We start from the raw sequence: 25,341 nt of genomic DNA on the forward strand, positions 1-25,341 counted from the left end.
CAGAGCTCAATACTAGTGTGGGGTTTTTTTTAAATCTACCCCATCGTGGCACAAGTTCAACGCCCAGTTCTGACCTTGGGTACTGGCTTAGATCTCACTGATGCAAGATTTCCAGTTCAGGAGGATACCATATAGAGATACCAGAAAATGAAAACAGAATAAATATATAACTTGTTTATCTTTTTTTTTGTACTTAAAAAAAAAGGAGGAAAGAGAGGTGTCTGATGACTCTGTATGAGTTAAAAAACCTGCCAGTAAAAGGAAAGAGAAAGATCATCCTCAGAGTTCAGGGTGTGCTTTGTAGCTAAGCTTTTGCCCTGGGATTTTCTTTCTAAGAGAAAGGCAAATAAAACAAAGAAAAACAAGCTCCAGTCTGAGGCCAGTAAACAGACCCATAAATGTGCACATTGCTTCCAAAGCAAGATGGTTGAGGCAAAAAATATTGCAATCATTGAAAACAGATTAGAGGCTGCCCTAGGGGAAGTGAAGCAGGAGGGCTGGACAAACCTTGATGGGCTGAGGGACCTTCACTCATTCCCAGAACGACTATACAGTTTCCTTCTAATAAGCCATTAAGTTACACTGCTGAAATTATGTGGTTTTGAGGTCTGAAAGGGGCTATTACTCTTTCTCAGTAAACCCAGTAGTAAGTAGATAGACTCAATGACACCTGCCTCAACAGTGTTACTTAACACATTACACAGAGCACCTTTAAACAGTTTACTTTTTAAAAAGGGGAGAAGATGATAGAATTGCAGTCCACATAAGCAAAAAAACAAGCATGATGTGCAAAGTCCCCAAGAGTAAACAGCAAAACAAGCATTTTTTAGTTCATTCTTTGTTGTATAACTCCCACACCAGTAAAACAACCCTGAAAATGAATCAGCAGTATTACCTCCCAGCATCAATCTACTCCTTTAGCAAAGGAGTGCTGCAGGGAGGAGGTTCTCCTTTCTCCTGTATAGTTAGGAAGTGCATCTGTTTTCCTTTCTTTTATACAGAATGTACTGCTCTCTGTCCTTACCAGAAGGAGAAAAAAGAAAAAAAAAGAAAAAAAAAACCAAAACAAAAAACCCCAAACCAAACAAACCAATCAACAACAAACCAACACCAACCCCAACAGACCCATTGAAGTCAGAATTTAATTCTCTAATAATAAATGAGGGTATCAGAGACTATTAAGAGAAAAGATGGGGGCCGGGGCTGGGGTGGGGGTGTGGGGGAGCTAAACTAACAATTCCATAGAGCCTTTTTTATGCAAGTTCTGGAAAGAAGCTTTATTAAATGATTCATTCTTACTTTCAACACAGCACTTACCTTAGCAGAATCTGGTCGGCAGCTGTCTGCAGCCTGCTTCTAAAAACACAGCCGCACGCCAAACCAGAAGCGCAGAAAGAAGAGACGAATAGACCCAGGGACTCAGTTCTGCCTTCGCACTTTGAGGTGTTTGACTTTGTTCACAATGGGCTTTCAGCAGCAGATGCAGTTAGTGCAAACACTCTAGTGGCTTTAAGTGCAAGAGCAGGACATTGTCAGCTCTGGTCGCAGCACTGGTGGCAGCAATACGAACTGTGTGAGTGGGAACAGCAAGTGGGGAGCTGTGCATGGCTGACAATTCACCTGGACCTGCTACTTTTTTGTCCATATTGTATCTCCAGGATTGTCGTAAGTCTATTTACTGCTGCAATTACCATCCTGCTTTGCTACTCTAGGTCTGCTAATTTTTCTCACACCCTAATTCCCTAGAGGAAATGCCAGTTTATTCTGCTAATCTTCAAAGGTCTCTAGTTACTTCTGCCCTACCTGTCCTTCTATCAGTTTGCAGCTAGGTTGGCTCCTTCCTTTGGTCCTTAGGTGGTTCTGTTGTTGATTTAAATCCTCCTCCCTGCCCCAAGTTCCTTTCTGCCATCTTTCTTGTGTGAGATAAAAATAATTCTGAAAGTTTTAAGCCTGTCTGCACCTCAGCCTTGCCTCAAAAGCCACTTTGGCTTAAAGCAGCAGCTGCCATGAGAAACCAGCTGGTGCATTGCCACCAAACCTGTTGACTGGGAATTAAGAGCACAGACAATTTGTGTTAATGCGTCGCGTTAATCTTGTTACCCAGGCCTTTCCACTACTGCTTGTTATTACCTTCTCTCCTGTTATAATTTCTCTGAAAACTGAGGCAAATTCTCAGTGTCTGGAATTAAAGTCCACTGTGCAGTGGAATGAGACTTGGCCAACAGACAGCATGGCATGCAAAGAAGGGAAGGGATCTTTATGTTTAGGGCTGTTAGTGGAAAGTTGTGGACTCTAGCATTGAAAAACGTAACCATTTTTAGCTGTCACATCCTAGCACTCTCCAGGTGATGGGATGGTAGCCTTTGTCCTACCAGGTATCACAGAATTTTGAAGACGGATATACTAACATATTAGTATGTTTGTAGCCTAGCCATGTGGAGGTGGTGTTTGTTGTTTGCCTCACAGCTTGATCCTCCACAGCCTCTCTGCTCTAGAGGTTGCCTGAAAACAAAAGGCAGCTTATTCAATTTTTCCATATAAGAAGCTCTTCTTTGAAGAGATGCAAAGAGGTTTTCACAGCTGTTCAAAAAGCAATTCCAGGACACTTAATATCCCTTCCTTCTAAATTATCTCTGGGTTGCAGAAGGGCTAGAGTATTTGTACAAGATTATGGTGTGTTGCATCTGCCTGGGAAATATGATTTTGTAGGTTCCTTGTGAGCTGTACTTTGAAATATCAAAGACATCACACTTGCTTCTCTTATTGTTCTACATCCTCATCTTGCTATTTCATGATCTTCCCCCTAGCTACCACACACACACCGCCCACTGTTCTCAAACTGGTCTTTATTCATAGAGGCAGAGAATGAGCTGCATGAGATCACTCCTGTGATGCTTTGGTGCTGTGTCAGTGTCAGGCTGAGGGGATGAAGAGCTCGGTGGATGGTCTGCAATAATCCTCTCCTGCAGGCCTCAACCTCATGTACCAGATGCATGTGGGCTGTGGACCTGCAGGGCACAGATCAAGCCCTGCATGCCAGTCTGAGGCAGGGGAATTTGTGAGTGTTCCTGAAATGCAGCCAGAGAGAGCAACCACCCCCTTTCTCAAAGGCATGAATGGCCACACTGAGAGTTTCTCCTCACCACTGCTGCCTAGCTGCTCACCCTGGCTATAAGCAGGGCCTATCAGAAACGATCACATTATGTACCAGGTGGAGACACCTGACATGGTGCCCCTCACACTGTCCCCTGCTCTCCTCTGCCTCTTCTGTTAAGCTCATCTCAAGCAGTTGGGAAGTTTGATAGACAGGAGGAACCAGGAGACCTGAGGTGAAGAAGAGCTGTGCAAATGTCAGCTCCCTGGAGCTGAGGAAAGCTGAGGCTTTGAGGAAACTGTGAGGTTTGTGCTTTCATAAGGGTGAGGTCATGAGATGGCCTCACAAAGACCACCAAGGGAAGAGCTGGGGTAGGTAATGGGTGATCTTAAGAAGTTTTGTACTGTGGTGCTGTTTGATGGAGGAATAATTCTCAACTTTGTTGACAAACACACAGATCCTTCTCATTACCAACGCCCTGCAGATTGCCCACCCAAGCTGGTGTGCACAGTTATGTCTATTGAGGCAAATGTTTCTTTGGGCAGTAGTCAGATGGGAAGGGGAGAATCCACATTTCTGCCAGTCAATAACACAGTCCCAATATAAAGATATCCCCAGCTCTGTGCAACAGCCTGAACTTCTTGTAATCTGCTTCTTATTCCCTGCTTTTTTGGAGATTTTCAATGCCATCTTTATAGATCTCCATTTTCCATATATAAAGCAGCAATAATTATTTATTCTTTCCTTCCTTCTTTACAAAGATCAACCTGTTAAAGTTTAAGTTGCTGGGGTGCAGTACTACAGTCATAAATACCAGAAACCAGATAGACACAGATCAATCATATGTATTTGGGTTAATAGGAATTTTACTTTGCCTTTCAGCTATTGATGATACCATTGACTACAGGTGCATTAGTAACCCTTAGAAAATCTCACTGGTCTCCATGATACCATATTTTATCCCATTCTTTTGCCACCGTGTCAGAAGCTGAGTAGTGGCTAAAGAAAGGAAGACAAAAAAGAGCTGGGTTTCATTGGGAATCCAAGTTTAGAGCCTCTGAGAAGCTTTAGAGACAGCATAGCATCTACCCTTGCTAGAAAGATCCCTTTTTCCTGCCCAGAACTAACCTTCCCCTCTATAAAATGTCAGCATCTCCCTCAGCAGCAGCCATCCAGTCTACTTTTTCAGGCTCTAGAACAGGCACCAGGCAGCAACAAGTTGGCTATCTTTCCTGCCAATACTAATGTTTCAAATATTTGTGCTGTTCTTCATGTAGGTTTAATTTCACTCATTGTGGTAATGTTGTTGCTAATGAAATAACAAGCTGCATGACTCAGAAACCTCCTCTGCAAGGACCTTGAAAAACTGTAAAAATATGCAATTTCTGCATGTGTGAGAGAGTTTTCTTTTCTAACAAAAGGTGTGAAGTGCAGCATCTTGTTAATGCAAGTAACTTGACTCATGAGAGCCATCTCACTAATGTGAAGGGGACAGCTCAGGGAAGTACACTTATTCCTATTTTACTTGTTCTGTTTCACACTGTTCAGGAGTTGTTATTGTCTAGCTCTTCAGAATTACATGCTTTAAACTGAAGATCTAGCAGAGCTTTTAGCTGTGCAATTCCCTGTTCAATCTACATTTGGTATAATTTTACTGGGGACTTGCTAGAAGTCTAGCTTGCAGAAGATTCAAAGACAACTCATAAGCTACTGCGCACCAAACCCATGGGCAAAGGTGTAAAGGTGTGCTTTGACCCTGCTTCTCTTCTTTGCCCTCCACACCTACCACTTATTATAAAACCTTAGTTTGAGTTCAGTTTGTGACAGCTGATAAATTTCACTCTGGATATTCAGTGATTGTTGCCAAGAGACAACTGTCATGTAATAATTCCAACATCTGCAGAACTGGCCCATTAGATATTTCATTGATAAATAATGCTGCTGGCTATCAAGGTCCAGATAGCCTTTAAATGAAGAGTGTCCGCAACAGAATGACTGGAATCTGAAAACTGAAAGACATGTTCATTTGTTTTGAGAAGTGTTTGAAAATACAATTCAGCATGTGCTAAATTAATGATCACAGGCATGGATCAGATGGTTGGTACAGGAAAAAGAATCCACGCGCCATGTGCCTGTTTCTGCTGTGATGTGTTGGTAATTAGTTTAAATATATCTGTTACATCTGTTGATTTGCAGTTCTACTTTTGAGCAAGAGTCCAATCTGCATCATTATTTAAAAAATAATTTAGCTCCATACTGCAGCAAGATTTATTATAATAGTGTAAATAAACCAAAGTTAAGATTTCCCAAGTCCCAAGACTGTAACGACATAAATGAATAGGGATGGATAACTCCTTTTAACACACACATGAAATATTATTTAAACTGGCAACCTGCTGAGTTTCTTCATTATATCATAAGCAACCTTTAAGATTACGTAACAGCTGTAAATATAGCACTGAAGCAATTCATAGCTAAGAGAAGATTGACAGAATTGAATTAAGTCTTTCTTAATTATTCAGCTATCAAACTCAGAGAGGCTTTTTTGATCCAACAGCAGCAGACTTCTGCCCTCCAGTGTAATTCTCACTTGTGCTGAGTACCTAGTAAAACTGAAGTATGGTTTGAAAAAAGGTAAATGTATCTCCTTGTCCATGATAAACATAATTTATTATTCTTTGCCATATCTGATTGCCTTTTTTTTTTTTTTTTTCATAAACAGTGAGCTAAGCACTGTGTTGGAGCCCAGCTGTCCATAGAGACCTTAGATCTGTAGCATCATCCCTATAGCACCTGGTATTTAATCACACACAGGTGCTTTCCTGAGCTGGGAATAGCTTAGTATGTCCATACCCAAAGGAGCTTCACCTTTTTGGCCAGATCAGCTCTGAAGATGTTCTAGTAGAACTGTGTTTCTGCAGCGCTAAACAGGCTCACAGGCTCAGGCTAATGTCAGACTGGTTTTAGTTAAATCCTTCTGGCCCTAATGCAGGATAGGGTTTTCCGCTCTCTTTCTTCTCTGTGCTTCTCACATACTATTAGAGCCACATCAAAACCAAAAAGCTTGGTAAGGAGTCTAACCAGGACCATACCAAGCCATGGTTCTGCGACCTGACTGTCAGGGATTTGCAGGTTGAGGTATGAAGTGTTGGATTTGATGTTTAAACCCCCAGTGTATTGAAACCCACTATCTAAGAGGAGTGTCTTCCCCTGCATGCCCTCCTGCCAGGGTGAAATCCTCAGGGATGCAGATATGAGCTCCTGTGGAAAGAGTCAAAGAGGACACTGCCCTCCCTCAGGGACTGGCTGGTGTCAAAATCCATTCTCCAGGTGTGTCTCAAATAGTCCAAATATTTTGCCTTATAACAGCAAATTATGCCTCTCCTTTTTCCTCAGATAGTCAAAATTCGTGGAGTATTCATTAGCAGGATCATTTAAGTGGAATGACACTGGAGCACAAGCTTAACACCTTAAATGGAACTGGATGATACATTTTATGCCTGACATTATGTTAGTGAGCTGTAGGATATATTTTAAAAGTATAGCAAAATTCTGGCTTATCTCAGTAGTTCAGGATTTAATCTGTAAAATCAAAATAGATTCAAAACGCTTCATTTTCAAAACTGAAGAACTATATTGATTCATACAGTAATAAAGTCAAGATTTTTCCATATTCAAAAACATATTCAGAACACAGGGCAGTAGTGAGACAGCTATGTTTAAGAATAATCTTTCAGTTGTATATCCCTGAGGACTGCTGCAGAATTGGTCTCATGCAAATGAGTGGAAATGGCATCTTTCCTGAAATAGATTGTCATAAAAAAAACCACTTGTTTTGAAAAATCCATTTTCTTGGAGGGGGATGGCTAGAAGTGGAGCAAAACCAGTTTCACCTTAAACCTTTGTAAACAGCTATACTCTAAGAAAAAAGTCTAAATATTAAACCAAATCTACAGAGTGTGTGAGCATGGGTGAGTAATTATTTTGGTTTTTTACCTCCACAATAACAGACTAGACATTTCAGTAAGCATGCTCAAAAGTTTTACTTCTAAAACTATTGACAGTTTTATATGTGTTTGATACTAGAGGGATTCATATTTCTATTAATGTTTCAGGAGCCAAAACTACTTATTTTCCCAGTATTTATTGGATAAGCTTGTCTTGTCTGGCTTAAATAAAATATTTTCCTCCAATGTTTAAGAATGTAGATCAGGGGCAGGACCGTTTTGTGTGTGTGTGTGTGTGTGTGGATAGAAAGAAGCTTTCATCTGACTTTTATAAATCTAGGACAAAAATAACAAGCAATCCAACTCGCCACAATCTCAACTGCATACTATTTAGATTATCAGATTGACAGAAGAATAAACGACATTCTGGCTGATGGATTTCTCTCTCCTATAGATTTGAGTAATTTAAAAAAATTCTCAGGGTGCAGTTCTGTTGTATGGATTTCATGTAATTTTCAAAATGTCATGGTGTGGAGGTACCCTCTTTGGTGGGGAGATGTATCACTACCTCATTAGTTAGGAATGGGTCTAGAATATTTTGACCCTTGGCAAAACTGCGTTGTCATTTCTTGGTGTATCAAAGATAGATCTAACTGCGTTATTCTCTCAGTTAAGGCATCACAGCTTCCCACTGCTTCACGGAAGCAGAAACAATCTACCTAAAATATTCTCCTCTGCCAAAGTTTTAATTTTGTTTCAATGTAAATAATGCATGTGCACAGGCACTAGTGCTGCTGTCATTAACTGGGAATAAAGCTGGAGCTTTCAGCTCTGGAAGTACAAGCCCAGACCATTTGAGCAAAACCAGCAATTCTGTCACGTACTCTTAAATAACAGGCTGCTGTAGTCACTGTTACTCACCATAGAGAGGGCAAATCTGCATGCATTAAACACTGTTTATAATATTGATCATGGAGGTGCTAGCAGACAATGTAGAGCCCTCATTTGATCAGTTTTAAAGGGTAACAATCAAGCATGGCATGAAGACAGGTTGCATGTAGCTTTGCTTGCAAGCACATCTACCTCACTGTTGATTTCTCTGGCTGTGCTAGAGTTATTAACTATCATAGCTGTGCTATTCAAAACCAAACAGGCTAGAAGTAGCAACTGCAAATGAAATAATTAAAGTCATCTCTGTTTTGCTGAATGTTAAGAGGCTAATTGTTCTACATACACTTACCAAAAGCCTGAGTCTTTTTTGTGTGTGAAGTAGTGAAAGCTTAATTAAATGCTGCAATGTGCCTCAAATGATCCAGACACTACGTGCTGTGGTGAGGAAAGCAAAAAAAAAGTTTTTTTCTTAAGTCTCAAAGTGATGAAATCTCGATTTCAAGGGATGGCTGTCTTGAAATGCCTGAGAAATTACCCAGTCCATTGATATTCTGTCAGAGCCTTCCACTGCTGAAGATACAGAGATAAAACAAATAAATCCCTTGGCTAAGGAGCAAGCCGACGTCAATACTGTACACAATGTTTGCAAGGTCAACTCCATGCTCTTTACAGGCAGGTCTGTTTATAACTGCTGTATTCAAAACCAAAGCCTGCTGTCGATAAAGCCCATGTGCTGACAGCAGTTACTATCACACCAAAACCAAAATAACAAATTGCAGGAAGCATTCCTCAAAGGAAGACCTGTATTCTTCAGGGTTAACTTCAGAGAAGAGGAAAGCGACGTCAGCATGGAGGCAAACATTAAAACACATGCTGGAGAAGCTTTGAAGATCACTTGGGCTCTGGGAGGGGAAGAGTCCAGAAGTCACACTGCTTTTTCCATTGCTCTTCTCTTTCCAAACAATCCCTGTTGCTCTACTTGTCATTCACGTTTTCTGTACCTTTCATTGTATTCTTCCATGCCTAAATTGGAAGAATCCCTTACCAAAACTTTTTAGGATCTCTCTACCTGGTTCTTCCCTTTCCAAGCTACATGAAGGGGGCAAAATTGATTTGCTGCCCAAGGATCAGTGGATCCCCCTGTCATGTTCTGGATAACTATATCTTACCCACAGAGACACATTCACTCTGTGAATATACAGATTAAACCACACGTTTAACTGATCAAACACTCACTCACTACCTTCCCTGTCACTCTGCTGGAGGCTGAATGATGTTCCCACCCTTAGAGGTGTCTGTTCCAAGGGAAGGGGACACAGCAACAAGGTTTAGGGTCCCCAGTGACTCAAGAAGGCAGCTGATCCTTATGCTAGGACACCAATATGCAGGTTATGCAAATAAACCTTAAGCCCTAAACCCTCCTGAGCACATTTTCAAATCAAGGAGAGAATAAATGATTCAGGCAGAGAGCAGATGTTTAGGCTGTGGCTGCTTAGTTTGAAAGAACGATGTTTTCCTTCGTTGATGTCAATAAGGTTGAATTATTTTGTTCTTTTATTTGAGAGAAAATAAAAGCTGTTTCGAAATGCTACCCCTGACTTGTGGTGGCACCCACCGGTCTGCTGAGGAGTAGTCACGGCCAGTCAACTGCAACACACGAACTGGGTAGGGCAAAACGGGCAAAACTATCAACCTCTGCAGTATGGAAGAATTCAGTGAATACCTTGCCAGTCTTCTTGTCTCATTAAATTAAACTAAATTAAATCAAATCACCTCTGAGGTCTAGATGATAGAAATGTGCACAACAGAGATCTGTCTATGCTTTAAATTCTGCTTGAAGTGCGGATAAGAGGAGTGTGTCTTTGCAGCTCAGTTTCATTGATGTGTGAGCTAGTATTCATGTCAGGTTTTCTTTTAAGGATACTTGAATGACTCTATTTTTAGATTTTACTGTGATCTTACTTCATCAGATATTGCATGCATAATGCATCATCAGCAACAAAAATTTTAATCATAGCATAAATCAGCCAAAAGATGCTACCAGAAATCAAAGTCCAAATTGCTTTGCTTGGAGACTTGAGTAAATGGATTCTGCTTTTTAATTCTGAAATTCAGAGGCTTTATGGGGGATGCTCCCCAGATGTGTAGCTGATTGGGGAATGTGTATTGCAAGGCTCCTCAGGTGCAAGTCCCAAAACGTGAAACATCGTATTTCAATCTGAAAGCAGCTTTTACCTTTACAGTTTTTGCTTAAAAGAAATTGAGACCAAAATATGGGTCTCTCATTTAAATAATTCAGGTAAAAGTACAGGTCCTGATTGATGGCTGAAAACCACTTACTGATCATTCACAAATTCCAAACCAAGGAAGAAAATCCTGCAAAGTAATTTCAGTGCAGTCCCCCATGACCCAGCAAGTAAATCCTTCACAGGCACAGGAGGCTCAAATACTTCCAGTTTCATTTCCAGCAGCAAAGAGTAATTACCTGGGGCTGTGTCCTGTTATTAATGTGTTAAGGAAATGGAATTAAAATCAGACACCTTATGGAACAGCAAAGAGCACTGAAAGGGAATTAACAGACCTGTCTTTCAGCTGGGAAGGCTTTTTATTCATTGCTGGTTTCGTTATAGGCAATCCATTTAATCTAGCTTGACACCTTTAAAAAGTAGGTCAAGTATGTTATTTGGGGGGGGGGCAGATTTTGGGAGGAGGGTGTATTCCTTTTCTTTGCAGGTTATATGGATGTGAAAGCACCAGCCATTTCAGCTAGACAAGGCTTGACTGCTTGGGCAAGCAGATGTCTGCTCCTTGCTTCACCCTCTCTGGGCAGCAGAGGCAGGACCAGCTCATGTCACACTCCATACAGAGACACTCTGGGCTTGAAAGAAAGCACTCAGGGGTTAGGGGAGCTCCTGCTGCCTAAAGAGCCACTCTGGGTTGGATGGACGAACCGGATCTAGACAGCAGGTCAAGGTAACAGCTGGACCTCTCCATCTTAAGGAGACAAATCTCGAGTGAAAGTTTCATTTAATCTGAGGGCCATAACTATGACAGCAGAAATATTTTTTCCTGATCTCAGTGACTCTTTTTCATGCGGTGTTTTATCCTTTACAGGGAAAAGCGTTCTCCTCCACAACCTCTGCAATCTGGAAGAGCCTTTTGTATTCCTCTGGTTCATAGTACCATCACATTTTATCTTCAAGTTATCTCTCTCCTTTGATTAGGCCTTTTATTTCTCTTTCCCTGGGTTATTCATCTCTGTTTCCTTGAGCTGCTGAATATTCATTATTAGTCCCTACAGTCAAATAAAGATCTCCAGAGCATGATAAAAATCTCCTTGGGTGTGTTTTGGTTAGATTAGCGCCAAAGACCTAAATGGAACTGGGAGATGCAATACCTCCCATTTGTTAAAAAAAAAACAAAAAAAAAAAAAAAAACCCACCACAAACTAGAGAGGGAACATTTATCCTTTCATAAGGGAAAGGAGGGAAAGAAAGAACTGGAGAGTGAGAGGGAAGGAGGGAGGAGGAAGAAAACAGCCATGGAGCTAGCAAGAAGGGGAGAGCAGACTACTTCAAATCCAGCCATCATGATGTGACACCACTGTGTTTGCTGAGGGTATTGTGTCACTACTTGGTAGTGATGTCACAACACACAAATTTTCAAAGCAGTAAGAGTAAAAAATTCAGTAAAAAATTCAAATTAGTCAGTCAGTCAAGCATACCTGCCAGAAACAAGCAGAGGAGTAATAGTGCTTCAGACAGCCCAGCCATTAATGTGAGAGGAGATTATATGTGCCTGAGCAAAGCATCAATGTGTTATTTCCCTAAAGGCATGATTTAGTTCCTTGGGGATCCCAGCCCCACCAGGGCATGAACCTGTAGCAAGCGAGGGAAGGCTGTGTACAGCCTGCTACCCTGCCTGCTTTGAGCCCTGTACCAGGAGGCTGGTTTCTCCAGGCTGGGTACAGAGGCAGCAGGGAGAGCAGCATTCCCAGATGGTGGTACAGAGCATCTGGAAGTCCCACCCTCACCATTAACTGCTTGGTTCATCCTTGATAAATTCCCCATCTGATATTGTAGCTTATTAGCTTAATAAATACGTCAGGAAAACTTGTCAATTTGGAAAACCAAACCCATCGCTTTTTTTTCTTGATAAAACAATCTGCATGATAGAGGGATTTGAACAGTTTTGCATTTGTCAGGTAAATGCTCTGTTTGGCTGTAGTAAATGCTCCTAATATTCTCATATAGTAGGATTTCAGTTTGACCTTTGCATACTTTCCACTCAGTGAAATACCACTCCATCACTGTTGCTGGGACGTGAACCTAGGAACCACGATCCTAGATATACATTATATCCAGAGATATAATGAGTACTTAAAAGCATGAACAGGGGAGAATGAAAGTCTGCAGCCTTTCTAGGAAGGTAGAAGGGTATATTCCTGACTGGGATACAGCTGGACCAAAGATCCCACAAGTGCTGGGTTAAACCAATCTTGATCTTTCTCTCCACTCTCTATTACTAGTGCTTACATCATTGCAACCTTCTGATGTCTTTGCTCAGGCCCTTCCCTCAGTACAGGCCATTTATCCCAGCACGGATATCCCAGCAGTCAGCCAGTGTGTTACATATGCTACAGTTATGTTAAATTCACCATGAGGGTTTGCAAACAGTTTCTTACATTTGTATACACAAAGTCCCATGGTGAACCTCTGCACTTACAAATGCAGACATGCATCATTTGCACACTGAGAGGCAACGATGGGTTGTATCCCCATGATCATCCGTCTCTGTACATACCCAAAGTGATTCCCTTCACTTCAAAGCTGCCTGTAATGCTTTAAAAAAAAAAAAAAAATGAGGCTCAGGACACATTGTCAGTCTAAAAAAACCAACAGTGTGTTATAAAAGTCATATTAATTGCAAAGCAGTGCCTTATGGATGATGATCTGTCTGTATGACATTTCATTTGCTGCCTTAGGGAGTTTGCAGAAACAATATATTTTAATGAGTCACTGTAATGACTTAAAATCAAGCAGAAAAAGATACTTTCTGTAAAAGGCTACTTTTAATTGGGAACATGAGATATTCAGGAAATAACAAATATCTGTTGCTCATGTAACGATTTTTTACAAACCTAATGTAAAACTTTTCCTCGATAACTGCTGTGTTAAAGGAAAATACAAACCTTGGCCCAAGTAAATAACTGTTATCCTTATATTTCAAATTACAAAGGGAATAATTTTTACTCAGATTCTTTACCATGTATGCTTAGAATCTTTCTTTCAAAACAAACAAAATTTAAATGACTAAATGTCCAGAACAAGTCTCCCTAAAAACTGATAGTGCCCATGGGCTGGTACTGCTTGGCTTAAGCATCTTTCCTTCATTTCACCATTGGTTATACTGTGTCTGGTGTCAATATGGAGCTCATGACAGAATAAATGTAAATATTTTAATGAAGTTATTATAATTATTTTTTTTTTTGCCTGTGTGGTATTATTACTTCAAGGTAAGCATAAGTACTGCTGAGCTTTCAAAAGACTGTAAAAGGAAGTCAAGTGGGCAGGAAAAGATGTGCAAAAAAAGAGCAACATAATGGACCATAAGAAGGACTGAGAAAGAAATGAAAGGGTATAACCATCTGCCTTACCGGGAGATAACTCAGTAATCAATTATTAGGACCAGAGAACATGCTTTTTACATCAGGGACCTTCTCCAGGCTCAGGTAGCAAAGAGAATAAGCAGGAAGAGGCTTTCCCAAAGAAAAAGATACAAAAATGCCATGCTATGAGGCACCATTTTGGATGTGACTGTGTGTCTCCAAATCTTCTGTAGCAAGCCTAATGAAAGAAGCCTCTTAAAGGAAATAGAAGTTAAATGCATAAACCTGCATGACACAAAAATCCATTATGACTATCCTACTACTTTTTTATAGACTTTCTTCTGTAATTTTGCTGGCCAAAACTGGAGGTGCCCAGAGCTAGACATCTAGCCAGTCTGTAAGGAAACAAACCAACAGAATTTCACAAAACTGATGCTTTTTTCTCTTTCTGTACTGGACAAGGCATCACTATTTGGTGAAATTAAAACCAACTTGGAAAAAATCCTTTTTTTTTTTTTTTCAATTTTCATTATGAACATTTTTAACAGATCAATTAAGACAACATACACCACAGAAAGAAGCAAGGAAAGCACTTGAGTTAATTGTGTACAAAGTGGCGGGGAAGGAGAACAGGAGTCAGGATTCCTTCCTAAAATTATCAGAAAATCATTTTGCATTCTGAAGCACTTACCAGTGTTTCTCAATTGATTTCAATGAACTTTTTTTAATGAAAAACTGAATCAGTTTGGTCTTTATTTCCAAATAATCCATGTTAAATTTAAACTAGTAAAGCAAAAGATAATGGAGTCAAACGAAAAAAATGAGATGTGCCAGGAGAATGAAACATTACATGAAGTATCTCTTTGATTCTTTTTAAGACATAATTAAACCCAAGACATTTTTTGAATCTGTGCATTAATAGTCACAAGAAAGAGACCACTATACAAAGTATTGAAAGTGTTACAGAAGCAAATAATAAAAGGACAAAATACACTAGTCCTGAAACTTATGAAGTGGAATTGCTCACAGCCATCAAATCCTGAATGAGTTCTAATTAACTTCATTTTTCAGCCTCATGATGATAAATAAAGGATATTTTGAACTATTTTACATAACCAGTTATAAAGGAATGTATTGTGGAAATGTAATGTATGGGAAGTGCTTAAGTATTGCTATAAATAAAAACCAAGAAGGAACCAGGAAAGGCAGAGCTCCCCCCAAACACTTTGGTCAGGGAAGGGTGGTTCTGTCAATTTGTCTGACCTTGCTGCACACAGATGGACCCGGTGAATATCTTTTTATTCATGACAAATATCCAAATACACAGCACTCAGTTGCTGGTGTTTCAGAAGGTGGCACTGTGAGGCTGAATCAGATCTTCCCTGGGGGGCTGAGGAAAACAGAGTAGTCTGCAACTCTAACAAGATTTACAAATCTTCTGAACCATAAAATATATGCATCATGTCTGCCATGAAGAAGGTCAAGAAGGTATGGAAAATTCTACAGAAGGCATAGAAACTCAAGCTTTAGTGACTTCTCATCATTAAAAGCCATGTAATCACTAATCTATTAGCTGTGTCTAGAAGTGCAAGTCCCAACATTCCAAGCATGCTCCAGTTTAGATAATTAAAGACTGCACAGCTACAACCCCTCTCCTGGTTAAGTGGACATCATCTGTGCGCCACCCTTTTCTTGGCCTCCTTTAGTACACTTGCTTTCCAGGTTTCCTTTTCTGTTTGCATCTCTTTGTTTTGAATTTCTTTCCCCATACATGTGTTAGCTTGAGTCTTTTTCCATGCTGAGTTTCATTTTGTTATTTTCAGCTCAGCTCTGAATGAGTTAGATTATGCTCATGCTGTAGAGCATTGCCAATCTTGTCATACCATCTGTTTCAAAAATTAGAAAAGAAGTTGAATCCCTTAATGGGATGAAATAACTGTACTTTGCTCTGGGAGTTTTCTTCATGGGTTATGTTTTTTACTCACTTGTTGATCGTTCCATCCTTTATGGCCCAGTAATTTAAATACCATTACGTTCTCTGCCATTATGGCTCCCCGAAATCCTTAATTTTGCCTGACTGCTGGCACTCTAAACAATTCAATTTATTTTGCACTTCCAAACACAAAAGCCTTTACAGATTTTGTAAAAACTCAAGCACTAATGAAGAACAGCATGCTTTATGAGATGATGAGTAGATGGCTCTTCTACTGATATTTAAAGCCATAAAGATTTTCATGTTATTGCCTAAAACAATAAAAGGAAATAATCTTAGCACTCCTCTTTAAAAATACTTGTGATTTTTACTTAAACTGAACTTTATTCAGGTTCCCTTGTGCATCCAGTTGTTCCTGCCTTCAGTAAATTAGATTTGGAGGATTTCTGACAATTCAGTGATCATGTGCACATCTACTCCCACAGCAAACAAATGGAAAGCAAGCTGAAAAAGCTCCAAGAGAGAACAAGGGGCACAGGAGCATAATTAAAATGTGACTATGGGAACAGGTAAGAATTGTTTCTCCTGTGTGTACGTCTGAGCATGAACTTGTTGCGTATCAGTTACACTCCATCCTCTTGCTCATCCCAGCAAACTGTCAGTAAAGGTGAGCTCACAGGTCTGCCGCAACCAGACACAATCAGGAATTTTTTTTTTTTTTTTTTTTGCTAAGGCAGTAAGCAAGTATAATACAATTAAAAAATATATTTTCTAGTTATACAGTCCTATGTATGTATGGGAGTGGAGGTTTTTTGAAAAAAATCATTCATTCATTTCAACATTTTATAATGACTGATTTGGACCTGTTTTCTCTAGGGGATGGTATTTTCCTCACCTGAGGGAGAGCAAGAGACAGAGCAGAGCTGATAGAACCCTTCATGGCACAGGCCTTCCAGCAAAAGGGACACCAGGAAATTTTCAAGTCCATAAATAAACAGAAAAACCCACTATTTTTTTTTAATCTGAGACTGAGGAAGAGTACAGCAGTGGCAAGGGGATTCAAAAGGAGCTGAAGACTTCAACAGTTGTAGGAAGTTCATGTAGCAGCTGTTGCCAGATTTCTTTGTTTCAAGCCCAGCTGCAAGCTGCTATTTATGCGCAGTATCACAGCTCTTGTAGTCCTCACTCTCTCCTAACTAGGTTTATCTTTAGGACTTGAAGCTTTCTTCCTTCAATCGACTTTTTTCTTCTGCTGGACTTGCTGGCGCTGTTCTGGGAAAATGGAAGATGGCTGTCATTTCAGTGTAGAATCATGTAGTAGAACAGAAAGGGAAAATAGCTAGATGCGAGTGAGTAGTAGGAGTCTGTGTGTTCTTTTGAGCACGTACACTGTCTGCAGTTAGCTGCCCCACAAAACACTCACAGTGGGCACTGCCTTAGCCCGCTGCCTGTGGACAGCCATGAATTTCGCTATTCCCTGGAGTTTGGCACAGAAGAAAAGTCATTCTTCCATTCTCCCTCTTTGCTTCATGCAAACAAAACAAAGATTACAGCTGAAGTCACAGGCATAGATCCACTTTAAAAGAGTCAAGCGAACTTACAGAAGTAAAACTAGCAAGCTCTTATGGCATCATCTTCCTTTGGAAATCACTGTTCTTGTATTTGTTGCAAATGATAAAATGGGGGGAAAAAAAGGATTAGAAAATAATTGTGACTATTAGAAAGGATTAGACAGCTGCTTTAATTCAAGAAACAGTTTTTCAGATTGGATCATATTTAATAAATGTTCATTCTTCCTTCAGCTGATCTCATCTCCTAAGCCCTTAAGTCTTCTCTTCTTTCATAGGAAAACTTCTTGTTTCTGTGGGAGTTTTGATTGCATAAGGACTGCACATGTTCACAGGATTCGAGTTACTTTTAATTTTTTATATTCCTCTTTGATATTAATTATTTATATGCACTGTTTAGAAACTTTCAAGTCTGGTGTTACTAATTTAATGCCTCTTTTCTTCCCCGGATCCTTTTGATAGTGCAGTGTTATGCAGCTCAATTCAATGAATAATGAAGCTACATTTTTTCATTCTAATTAGCCATCACATTTTTTAATAGCCTACAAAATAAAAATGACAAAGTGATTTATTTTTCTGAGACAATGACCAAAAGTTTGGTACATATAGTCTACACTGTTTATCTTTAAAGCATAAATCAGCCTGTGGCATTTTATTATGTTATCTGTACAAGGCTGTATTGTGATGGATAACAGAAAGAATTTTGAATTCCTGCAGTGTCACATGTTTTGGTAACAGAATAAAATTATGATGATACCATAGATTTCATGCTAACTACAAGCATGTATTTATGTTTTCCCCACGGCAGGCTCTGTACTGACAGAAAATATTTTTATCCTGTTCTTTAAATGAAAATCAGCATAGAATTCAGAACTCTTTAACAAATCTGTTGCTGCTAGGATTTTCTCAGAAAAATAATGTTATTATGAGGATCTAGTCAGCCAGCAGGTTGATTACTTTAAGCATCAGGTCCTGAAAGTTCTGAGCTCATGTTTCTTTGTGAAAGAGACAAGACATGCATGAATTACTTTTCTTCTAATCTGCATATTTTGGATTATTTATAGATACTGCCTCATCATTAGGTTTTTTTTTTAAATTTGGTCCAAGATGGCTAACTTATTTGCAAGTGTGCCAGAGCAGTAAACTGCCTGAAAATACCTATTTATGCCAGTCAATCTGCAATGATACCTGTTAACCTTCGTTGCTAAAAGAGAACTAGTTCTTGACAAAATTATGCAAATACAGACAATAGCTACAAGAGATTCTCACCTAGTATCCACAAAATTTTAAAATTTTCTTGGTTATTTATATTTGTAGATGCCTGAATTACCATGGATTCATGCTGGATTTTTTTTTTTACTCTTTAGATGCTAACAGATTTTAATGTTCCCTAACAAAGGCTCCTATTTATTGAGATTTTAGTCCTCTAATGTCTGTTGAGGAAATGTCCAGCCCAAAAGAAGAATCCATTTTCATACCAAAATAATAACATTCAAGGGAAAAAAAACCATATAAAAATAATGTGGGGTAACATCCTCAGGATGTCTGAATTATGTAAAAATACAGTTCCATACAAGGCTGCTACCCATGTAACTTTTTTGGTGGTAGCAGTTCAAATTTAAGAGATTCCTATCCCTGCTAAACCTACCTCCTTGTTAAAGCACATAAACGTGGGTTCTGACCTCCCAATAGAGGAGCTGACCCAGTTGCCCAATCCAATGTTTCATTGAAGATGCTGTACTGGTTTGGGCCGATAGAAAAGTTACCGTCCATATGGTGCTGTTTTGGATTTGTGACCGAAACAGTGTTGATAACAGAGGGTTGTTTTGGTAATTGCTGAGCAGTGCTTATGCAGCATCAAGACTTTTTCTGCTTCTCACACCACTGGGGGTTGGCGAGAACTTGGGAGGGGACACAAATGGGACAGCTGACCCCAACTGACCCAAGGGGCATCCCACACCATATGACATCATGATCAGCATATAAAGCTGGGGAGAGGGAGAAGGAAGGGGGAGGGGGGGATGTTTGAAGTGATGGCACTTGCCCTCCCAAGTCATGGTTACACAGCTCATGAGGCTTCTCACTTTCACTCTTCTTACTTTCTTCCCCATCGCACTGGTGGAGAGAAGGTGAGCACGTGTGGGACTGAGTGGATAGGTATAACCTCAGGGTTGCAAATGGCAACTCTTTACAGGCCTTGTGCAGACAGATTGACCCTGCAGCCACCAGGGATGGGAGAATATTTACACTTTTACAGAATTGTTATCGCAAAATACTATGTTACTTGTCTCAAATTCTCATTACATTCATCAGGGGGGCAGGGAGCCGGGAGGAGAGGAACTCCAGAACGATCACATTGCAGAAAGCAATCCCATCGAGAGGTGGTGCTGTATGTTCATTTTAGAGTTAAGCTTTATCTGATGCTCGCTGCTGGTTAGGAAGGAGGGGTGGGAAGCAAGTGCTATCCTTCTATAACACGGTTGTTAACAATCAAACCATTGACTTCTTTACAATACATTGTGCCCTACTGCTGCCCACAGAATTTATATCCACTCTCACAGAGAGATTTGTGCAGTATAAAGTGTGAATCACCTGATTTCCACTTGTACTTCACATCAGCTGTGGTTATAAATTCAAGGTGACCTCTGAACCCTTATTTTCCACTGAAGTATTCTACAGCTTTAATGGCAGAGGGTTTTGTGATGCAAAAATTGAACCTCTGTAACTAAAATGATATTTCATAAGCATCTTGGCTCAGTTAATCATTATAAGTAGCTGTTCTACAAAACTTACAGATAGAAGGTTGCTTTTCAGGGACTTAAGTCACTGTATTGGACATGAAACTGGAAGTTATTCTTAAAACACAGTGGTTATGACATTTGGCCAACAAAATACAAAACCTTGTTTGAACCAACATCTTGAGCATGATACTGAGCAGTCGATTTGCTTGTCTTGTTTTGCTGAAGCCACGCTTGTACAACTGACAAAAGCTTTAACTAGTCTGGAAAGATCAAGAACTAGGAGCTACAGGCTGGTCAGCCTCACCTCAATCCCTCAGACAGTGATGGAGCCAATAATCCAAACCACCTCTACATGTATGAAGGATGAGGTGACTGGGAATAGTCAGCATAGATTCATGAAAAGGAAATCCTGACCAACCTGATAGCTTCCTAAAACAGAATGACTAGCTTGGTGGACAAGGTGAAAGCAGTGACTGTTTTTTATCACGACTTCAGCAATGCTTTTGACATCATCTCTGTATCGACAAACTGATGAAAAATTGACTAGATAATGAACAGCCATGTGGAAGGAAAACTGGCTGAACTGCTGGGCTCAAATGTTTGTCAGCAGCAGCATGAAGTCCAGCTGGAGGCAAGTTGCCAAGGGTGTATCCTGAGGGCCAACACTGTTTAACAACTTCATTGATGTCCTGGATGATGGGACAGACAGCACCCTCAGCAAGTACACAGATGATATGAAACTGAAGGAGTGGCTGATACATTAGATATGTGTGCTGCTATTCAGAGGGTTTTCATTAGGCTGCAAAAACGGGCTGACAGGAATCTCAAGAAGAAAATAAAATGGAAAGTCCTATGCCTGGAAAGAAATAACCCCATACACCAGTACAGGCTGGGGGCCAACAAGCTGCAAAACAGCTTGGCAGGAAAGGTCCTGGAGATCCTGGTGAACACCAAGTTGACCATGACCCAGAATGAGCCCTCATGGCAAAGAAAGCCAACAGCCTCCTCGGCTGCTTTACAAAGAGGGTTTCTGTGGTTGATTGAGGGAGGTAATCCTCACACTCTACTTGCCCCCCATGAGACACATCTGAAGACACAGGTCCAGCTCTTATCTCTCCAGTCAAGAGGGACACTGCGAAGGGTCACAAAGCTGATTAAGGGACTGGAGCATGTCATATGAGGAGAGGTTGAGAGGGCTGGGACTATTCATTCTGGAGCAGAAAAGGCCCAGGGGCACATTATCAATGTGTATAAATACTTGACAGATGGAGGAAGGGCAGAGGCAGATTCTGCTCAGTGCTGTCCAGCAGCAATATGAGAAGCAATGGACACAAATTGAAATTACAGGAATTTTTCTATTTAAACGTAAGAAAACCTTTTCACTGTGAGGATGGTCAAACTGTGGAATAGGTTTCACAGAGAGATTGTGGAGTCTCTATCTGTGGAAATGCTCAAAACCTGAATGGACACAGTCCTGAGCAATGTGCTTGAGCTGACCCTGCTTTGAGGAAGAAGGTTGGATTAGACGATCTCGAGATGTCCCTTCCAACCCCAACAATTCTGTGATTTTGTGATCATTTTCTATCAGTGTATATATAATTTTTTTCATTTCTCTGCATGTCTGTACCAGTTAGGATCTATCCCAGTAACCCACTCTCTATGGACTCTCCTTTACTACAAAATACTGCAGATCATGATGATGTCAGCTACAAAACAAGTTTCTGGTGCGTAACATCAAAGTTATTTCACCTTTTTCTCAACAGTTAAGATATGAATTTCCCAGACAAAAATGATATGAGTACTTAAGATAAATACACTCCCATTGAAACTGTTTTACTAGTTGTTTGGGGTTTTTTTATGAAAGACTCACCACTGGAACTCACATTTGTTTCTCTTCTTCTTTTCAGAAGTTATTATAGTCAGAAACAGCATATGTAATATTTGCTTTCCTGTTTCACATCAGATGTTTCAGCCTCCCTGGCTGATGCTCTTGACATCTAGACATGACAGATTACTGAGCAATGTATTTTCTTTTTTAGCTATTACCACCTGTGGTGGTCTGACCTTGACTTGCTGTCAGACCCTCACCCAGCTGCACTGTTACTGCCCCTTCTCAGCAAGACAGGGGGAGAAAGTAGGATGGAAAAGCTCATGGGTCAAGATGAAGACAGAAAGATCATTCAACAGGTACCACACTGCAGGCAAAGCAGGCTCTAACGGAGGAAAATTAATGTATTGCCAATTGTTCAGGTAGTGACAAAGACAAACATTAAAACCCTTTCCTAGCACCCTCCCTAAATTCCTGTTCCCAGCCGCCCCCTCAGCTCCCGGCCCCTCTCCCCCCGCGGGCCGGGCCGTGCCGTGCCGGTGTGGGCCGTGTGCCAGCCCGTGTGAGCCCCTCAGCCCCCTCCCGCCTCCTGCCCCGTCTCCCTGCGCCAGCGCGGGCCCTGCCCCGGGCTGCGGCCCTTCAGGGACCCCCTGCTCCCGCCGGGGCTCGCCAGGGCCGCAGCTCCTGCAGGAAAGAGCCCCCAGCTGCGGCCTGGGGCCCTCCCCGGGCTGCGGGCTGGGGCTCTGCCCCGGCGGGGGCTCGCCAGGGCTGCAGGGGAGCCCTGCTCCGGGCCTGCGGCACCTCCTGCCCTCCTGCTGCTGCGGCCTGGGGCTGCCTCTGCTGCTGCTCCCCCCTCGGCTGCCTCCTCCTCTGCCTGGGCCGCCTCTGGCCCTTGCCCGAACCTGTTTCCCCCTCCCCGGCGCCCCCGGCTCGGCCGAGGGGCTCAGCTGAGCCCTGCGGGGGGCTGCTGGGGCCGGCCCCCTCCCCCTTTCCCCCCCGAGGCTGCCCCCAGCCCCACTACCTGGGCACAGGCACCCAATGTAGTACCACATGTAATTCCCCCCTTTTCTCTGCACAAATGCAAATATAGTCTAAATCATTGAGATCGTTCAACATTTAGGTCAGAGCCCAAGAGTTTAAAAAACCTGAATTTCCACTGACTGCCCCTGGCAGGAGGATTTACAATGCATGGCGCTTGCAAAAAGGAAAATAAGAAACAAGATGCTTTCTTCATTCCATTTCTTCATCAGATACTGAGAAATAAGTTAAACTTGCCAACAGCATATGAAGTTAAGTGGAATGGACTGCAAATCATCTACAGAAAGAAGCTGACTTAACATCTAGCTGATTCGGTTTCATAGGAATTATTTTCAGTTGAAATTAGTCTCCAAAGAACGTGCATGCAACATTTTTCTTTTGTACCTACTCTAAGATCAGCGTCCACTCAGGGCACGTATTGATGTGATTATGATTCCATTAGTATACTATTTCAAAAAGTACTTTAATTGGTTTATTAAAGTATTCCACTGGGGGCAAAGCGAAGCCGCATGCATTGCAGGGTGTAATTTGTGCTCCAAAATGTATTACCTGCCGTTTGTAATTTGCTTAGTTTCACGATACATGCCGTTTCTGGAAAAGTGGGTTGTTTTGCTTTATTAAGCCTGTTTGAGCTGCCACAATTAATATGTGAATTCTTCTAGGTATCAAGATAAATGTTCAGGGCCAAATTCTAGGAAGCAAAATTCCTATTCCTTGGGTTGTGTGGTGGGCTGACCTTGGGTGGCTGCCAGCTGCTCCCCCAGCTGCTCGCTCACTCCCCTGGCCTCTGGAGGGGAACTGAATTCAGTCTGCAAAAGGAACACAGCCATTCAGAAAATCAGAATTCATCTGCAGAAAAGGAGCAGTGGACCTCCAGGAACTAAAACTTTATGTGAAATATGAAACTAGGAATAATGCAATGCGAAATTACACTGTAGTGAAAAGCAGGCTGTGCACCAAGTGCTGTGGTTTTAGACATTGTAGACTCGTGGTATTTACTGACTACTGGATTATAGAAATAAATTTTCACATAAGAAGCTAAGGCTTTGATTGCCATGAATAAAAAGCTTGAAATAAGACACAAGGGTAACCGTAAGTCTCAAGCATCTGAAGGAAAAAAGAAAAATCTAATTCTTGTTATTAAATCTATTATCTTCTTATTCTTGCTTTAACCTTATAATAGTTAAGCCAATCTCATGGTTTGGGGGAAGCAGGAAGAGAAGCAGAGTGGATTAATAAATTTTTAGTGCTGGGATGGCTGATACTATGAGTGATATAACAGCCCAAGATAGGAGATGGGAGGATGGACAGTTTGCAACATTATCAGACCATCTTGCTCCAGTACAAGTGCTTTGTATCACTGGAAGTAAATATTCTTTGTAGAGCATGTAACAATTATTGATCGCACTTCGAATAAGGGGATCAGGAGAACAGATAATGTGTCTTGCCCCTAAGCACACAGCAGGGTAAGGGCAGAGTCCAAGCCCTGAGTCTCTGTTCACAGAGAATGCATTCCTTTATGACAAGGGTAGTTTATACAAATTGTATTTTTCAGCCAGCCAACAAGTTTGACAGGAAAGGTAAATTTGCAACAAAATGTTCTGATGTAAGCTTTATTTCCTGCAGATACATTTCTTAATCAGAACTGGAGAATGTGTAAAAATGTTGATGCAGTCTGGCTGTGTAAGATACACCATAAAGTAATGAAGGAGCTAGGCATCAGTGTCTCAGCATATCCCTAGAGATCCTGAAATTAATAGCTATATTTATAACTGAATTACATTCTGAATCTTAACAATGGCAAGGGACATTGTGTATGAACTGAACCATACTGTTATTCTGGTGAGATACTGTCTTGCTAAAGGAAGAACAGAAATGGGTCAGCCCTAGCAAAGGCAGAATCTATGTCAGGGAGAGGGCTAGTGTTACCCCTTACTAATTTTTGAAATTTCAAGTTTTCTTCCTTGTGGGAAAAACACAAGGGATTCATTCTGTGAAACAAACCTTCGAAGACCAGGCATCCTTCCTGCTTTTTGTCTCCCAGTAATAAATGTGCCTTACAGCTTGCAGGCACAGCCTCTTGTCTGTCCCCGCCTGCACTTCCCTTACTCCCATCAAATGGCAGTCCCTGAAGGGTCGAAGTACGGCGGAGAATGGTATTGCAGACTCCCTGGTGCCTGAAACCTGCTGATGGAGATAAAGAGACTTTTGCAGGATCAGTAGAAGTGGGTGATAAAAGAATGGTACCAATGTTCCCTTCACCCTTTATGTTCCTCTCACCCCAGCTTCATCTTACTTGGGTTCCTTCCCTCCAGAGACAGACGTTACTTGATTAAGGCAATCTCCTGCAGTGCTAGAACACGTAACACTGAACTGTGAGTTCATGTATTACAAATAAGGAATCGTGTACCGCTTATCAGCTATATTCAAATATTCCATGCACTTCAGCAGATGTAAAATGGGTCTATACAAATTTATTTTATAGACATACAGTTCCGTAATACAGGATTTTTTAGCACATCCCTCACTACGCTGAATCAGCTTGAACCTTAAGAGGACTTCATACATTAGGGGAAAAGCTGTGTAATGGGTGGCCTTTCTGAGCTATTCATCATTTTGAATTCAAAGTCACAATATAGCAGTGTGGGTGACATCGGTTACTGGTCTCAATTCTTTCTTCACCAGGCTCACCA

General features: G+C 41.1%; 1 long non-coding RNA gene across 1 annotated transcript; it reads left to right on the forward strand.

The window, feature by feature from the left end:
- Positions 1-1,337: 1,337 nt before the first annotated feature.
- On the forward strand, positions 1,338-21,961 carry LOC121084300. The gene is made up of 3 exons (XR_005826680.1): positions 1,338-1,665; positions 15,959-16,042; positions 21,822-21,961. It is a non-coding gene; the product is annotated as an uncharacterized LOC121084300 (long non-coding RNA).
- Positions 21,962-25,341: the final 3,380 nt, after the last annotated feature.

Source organism: Falco naumanni, chromosome 3 (genome assembly GCF_017639655.2).
Source record: "Falco naumanni isolate bFalNau1 chromosome 3, bFalNau1.pat, whole genome shotgun sequence".
Lineage (NCBI taxonomy): Eukaryota > Metazoa > Chordata > Aves > Falconiformes > Falconidae > Falco > Falco naumanni.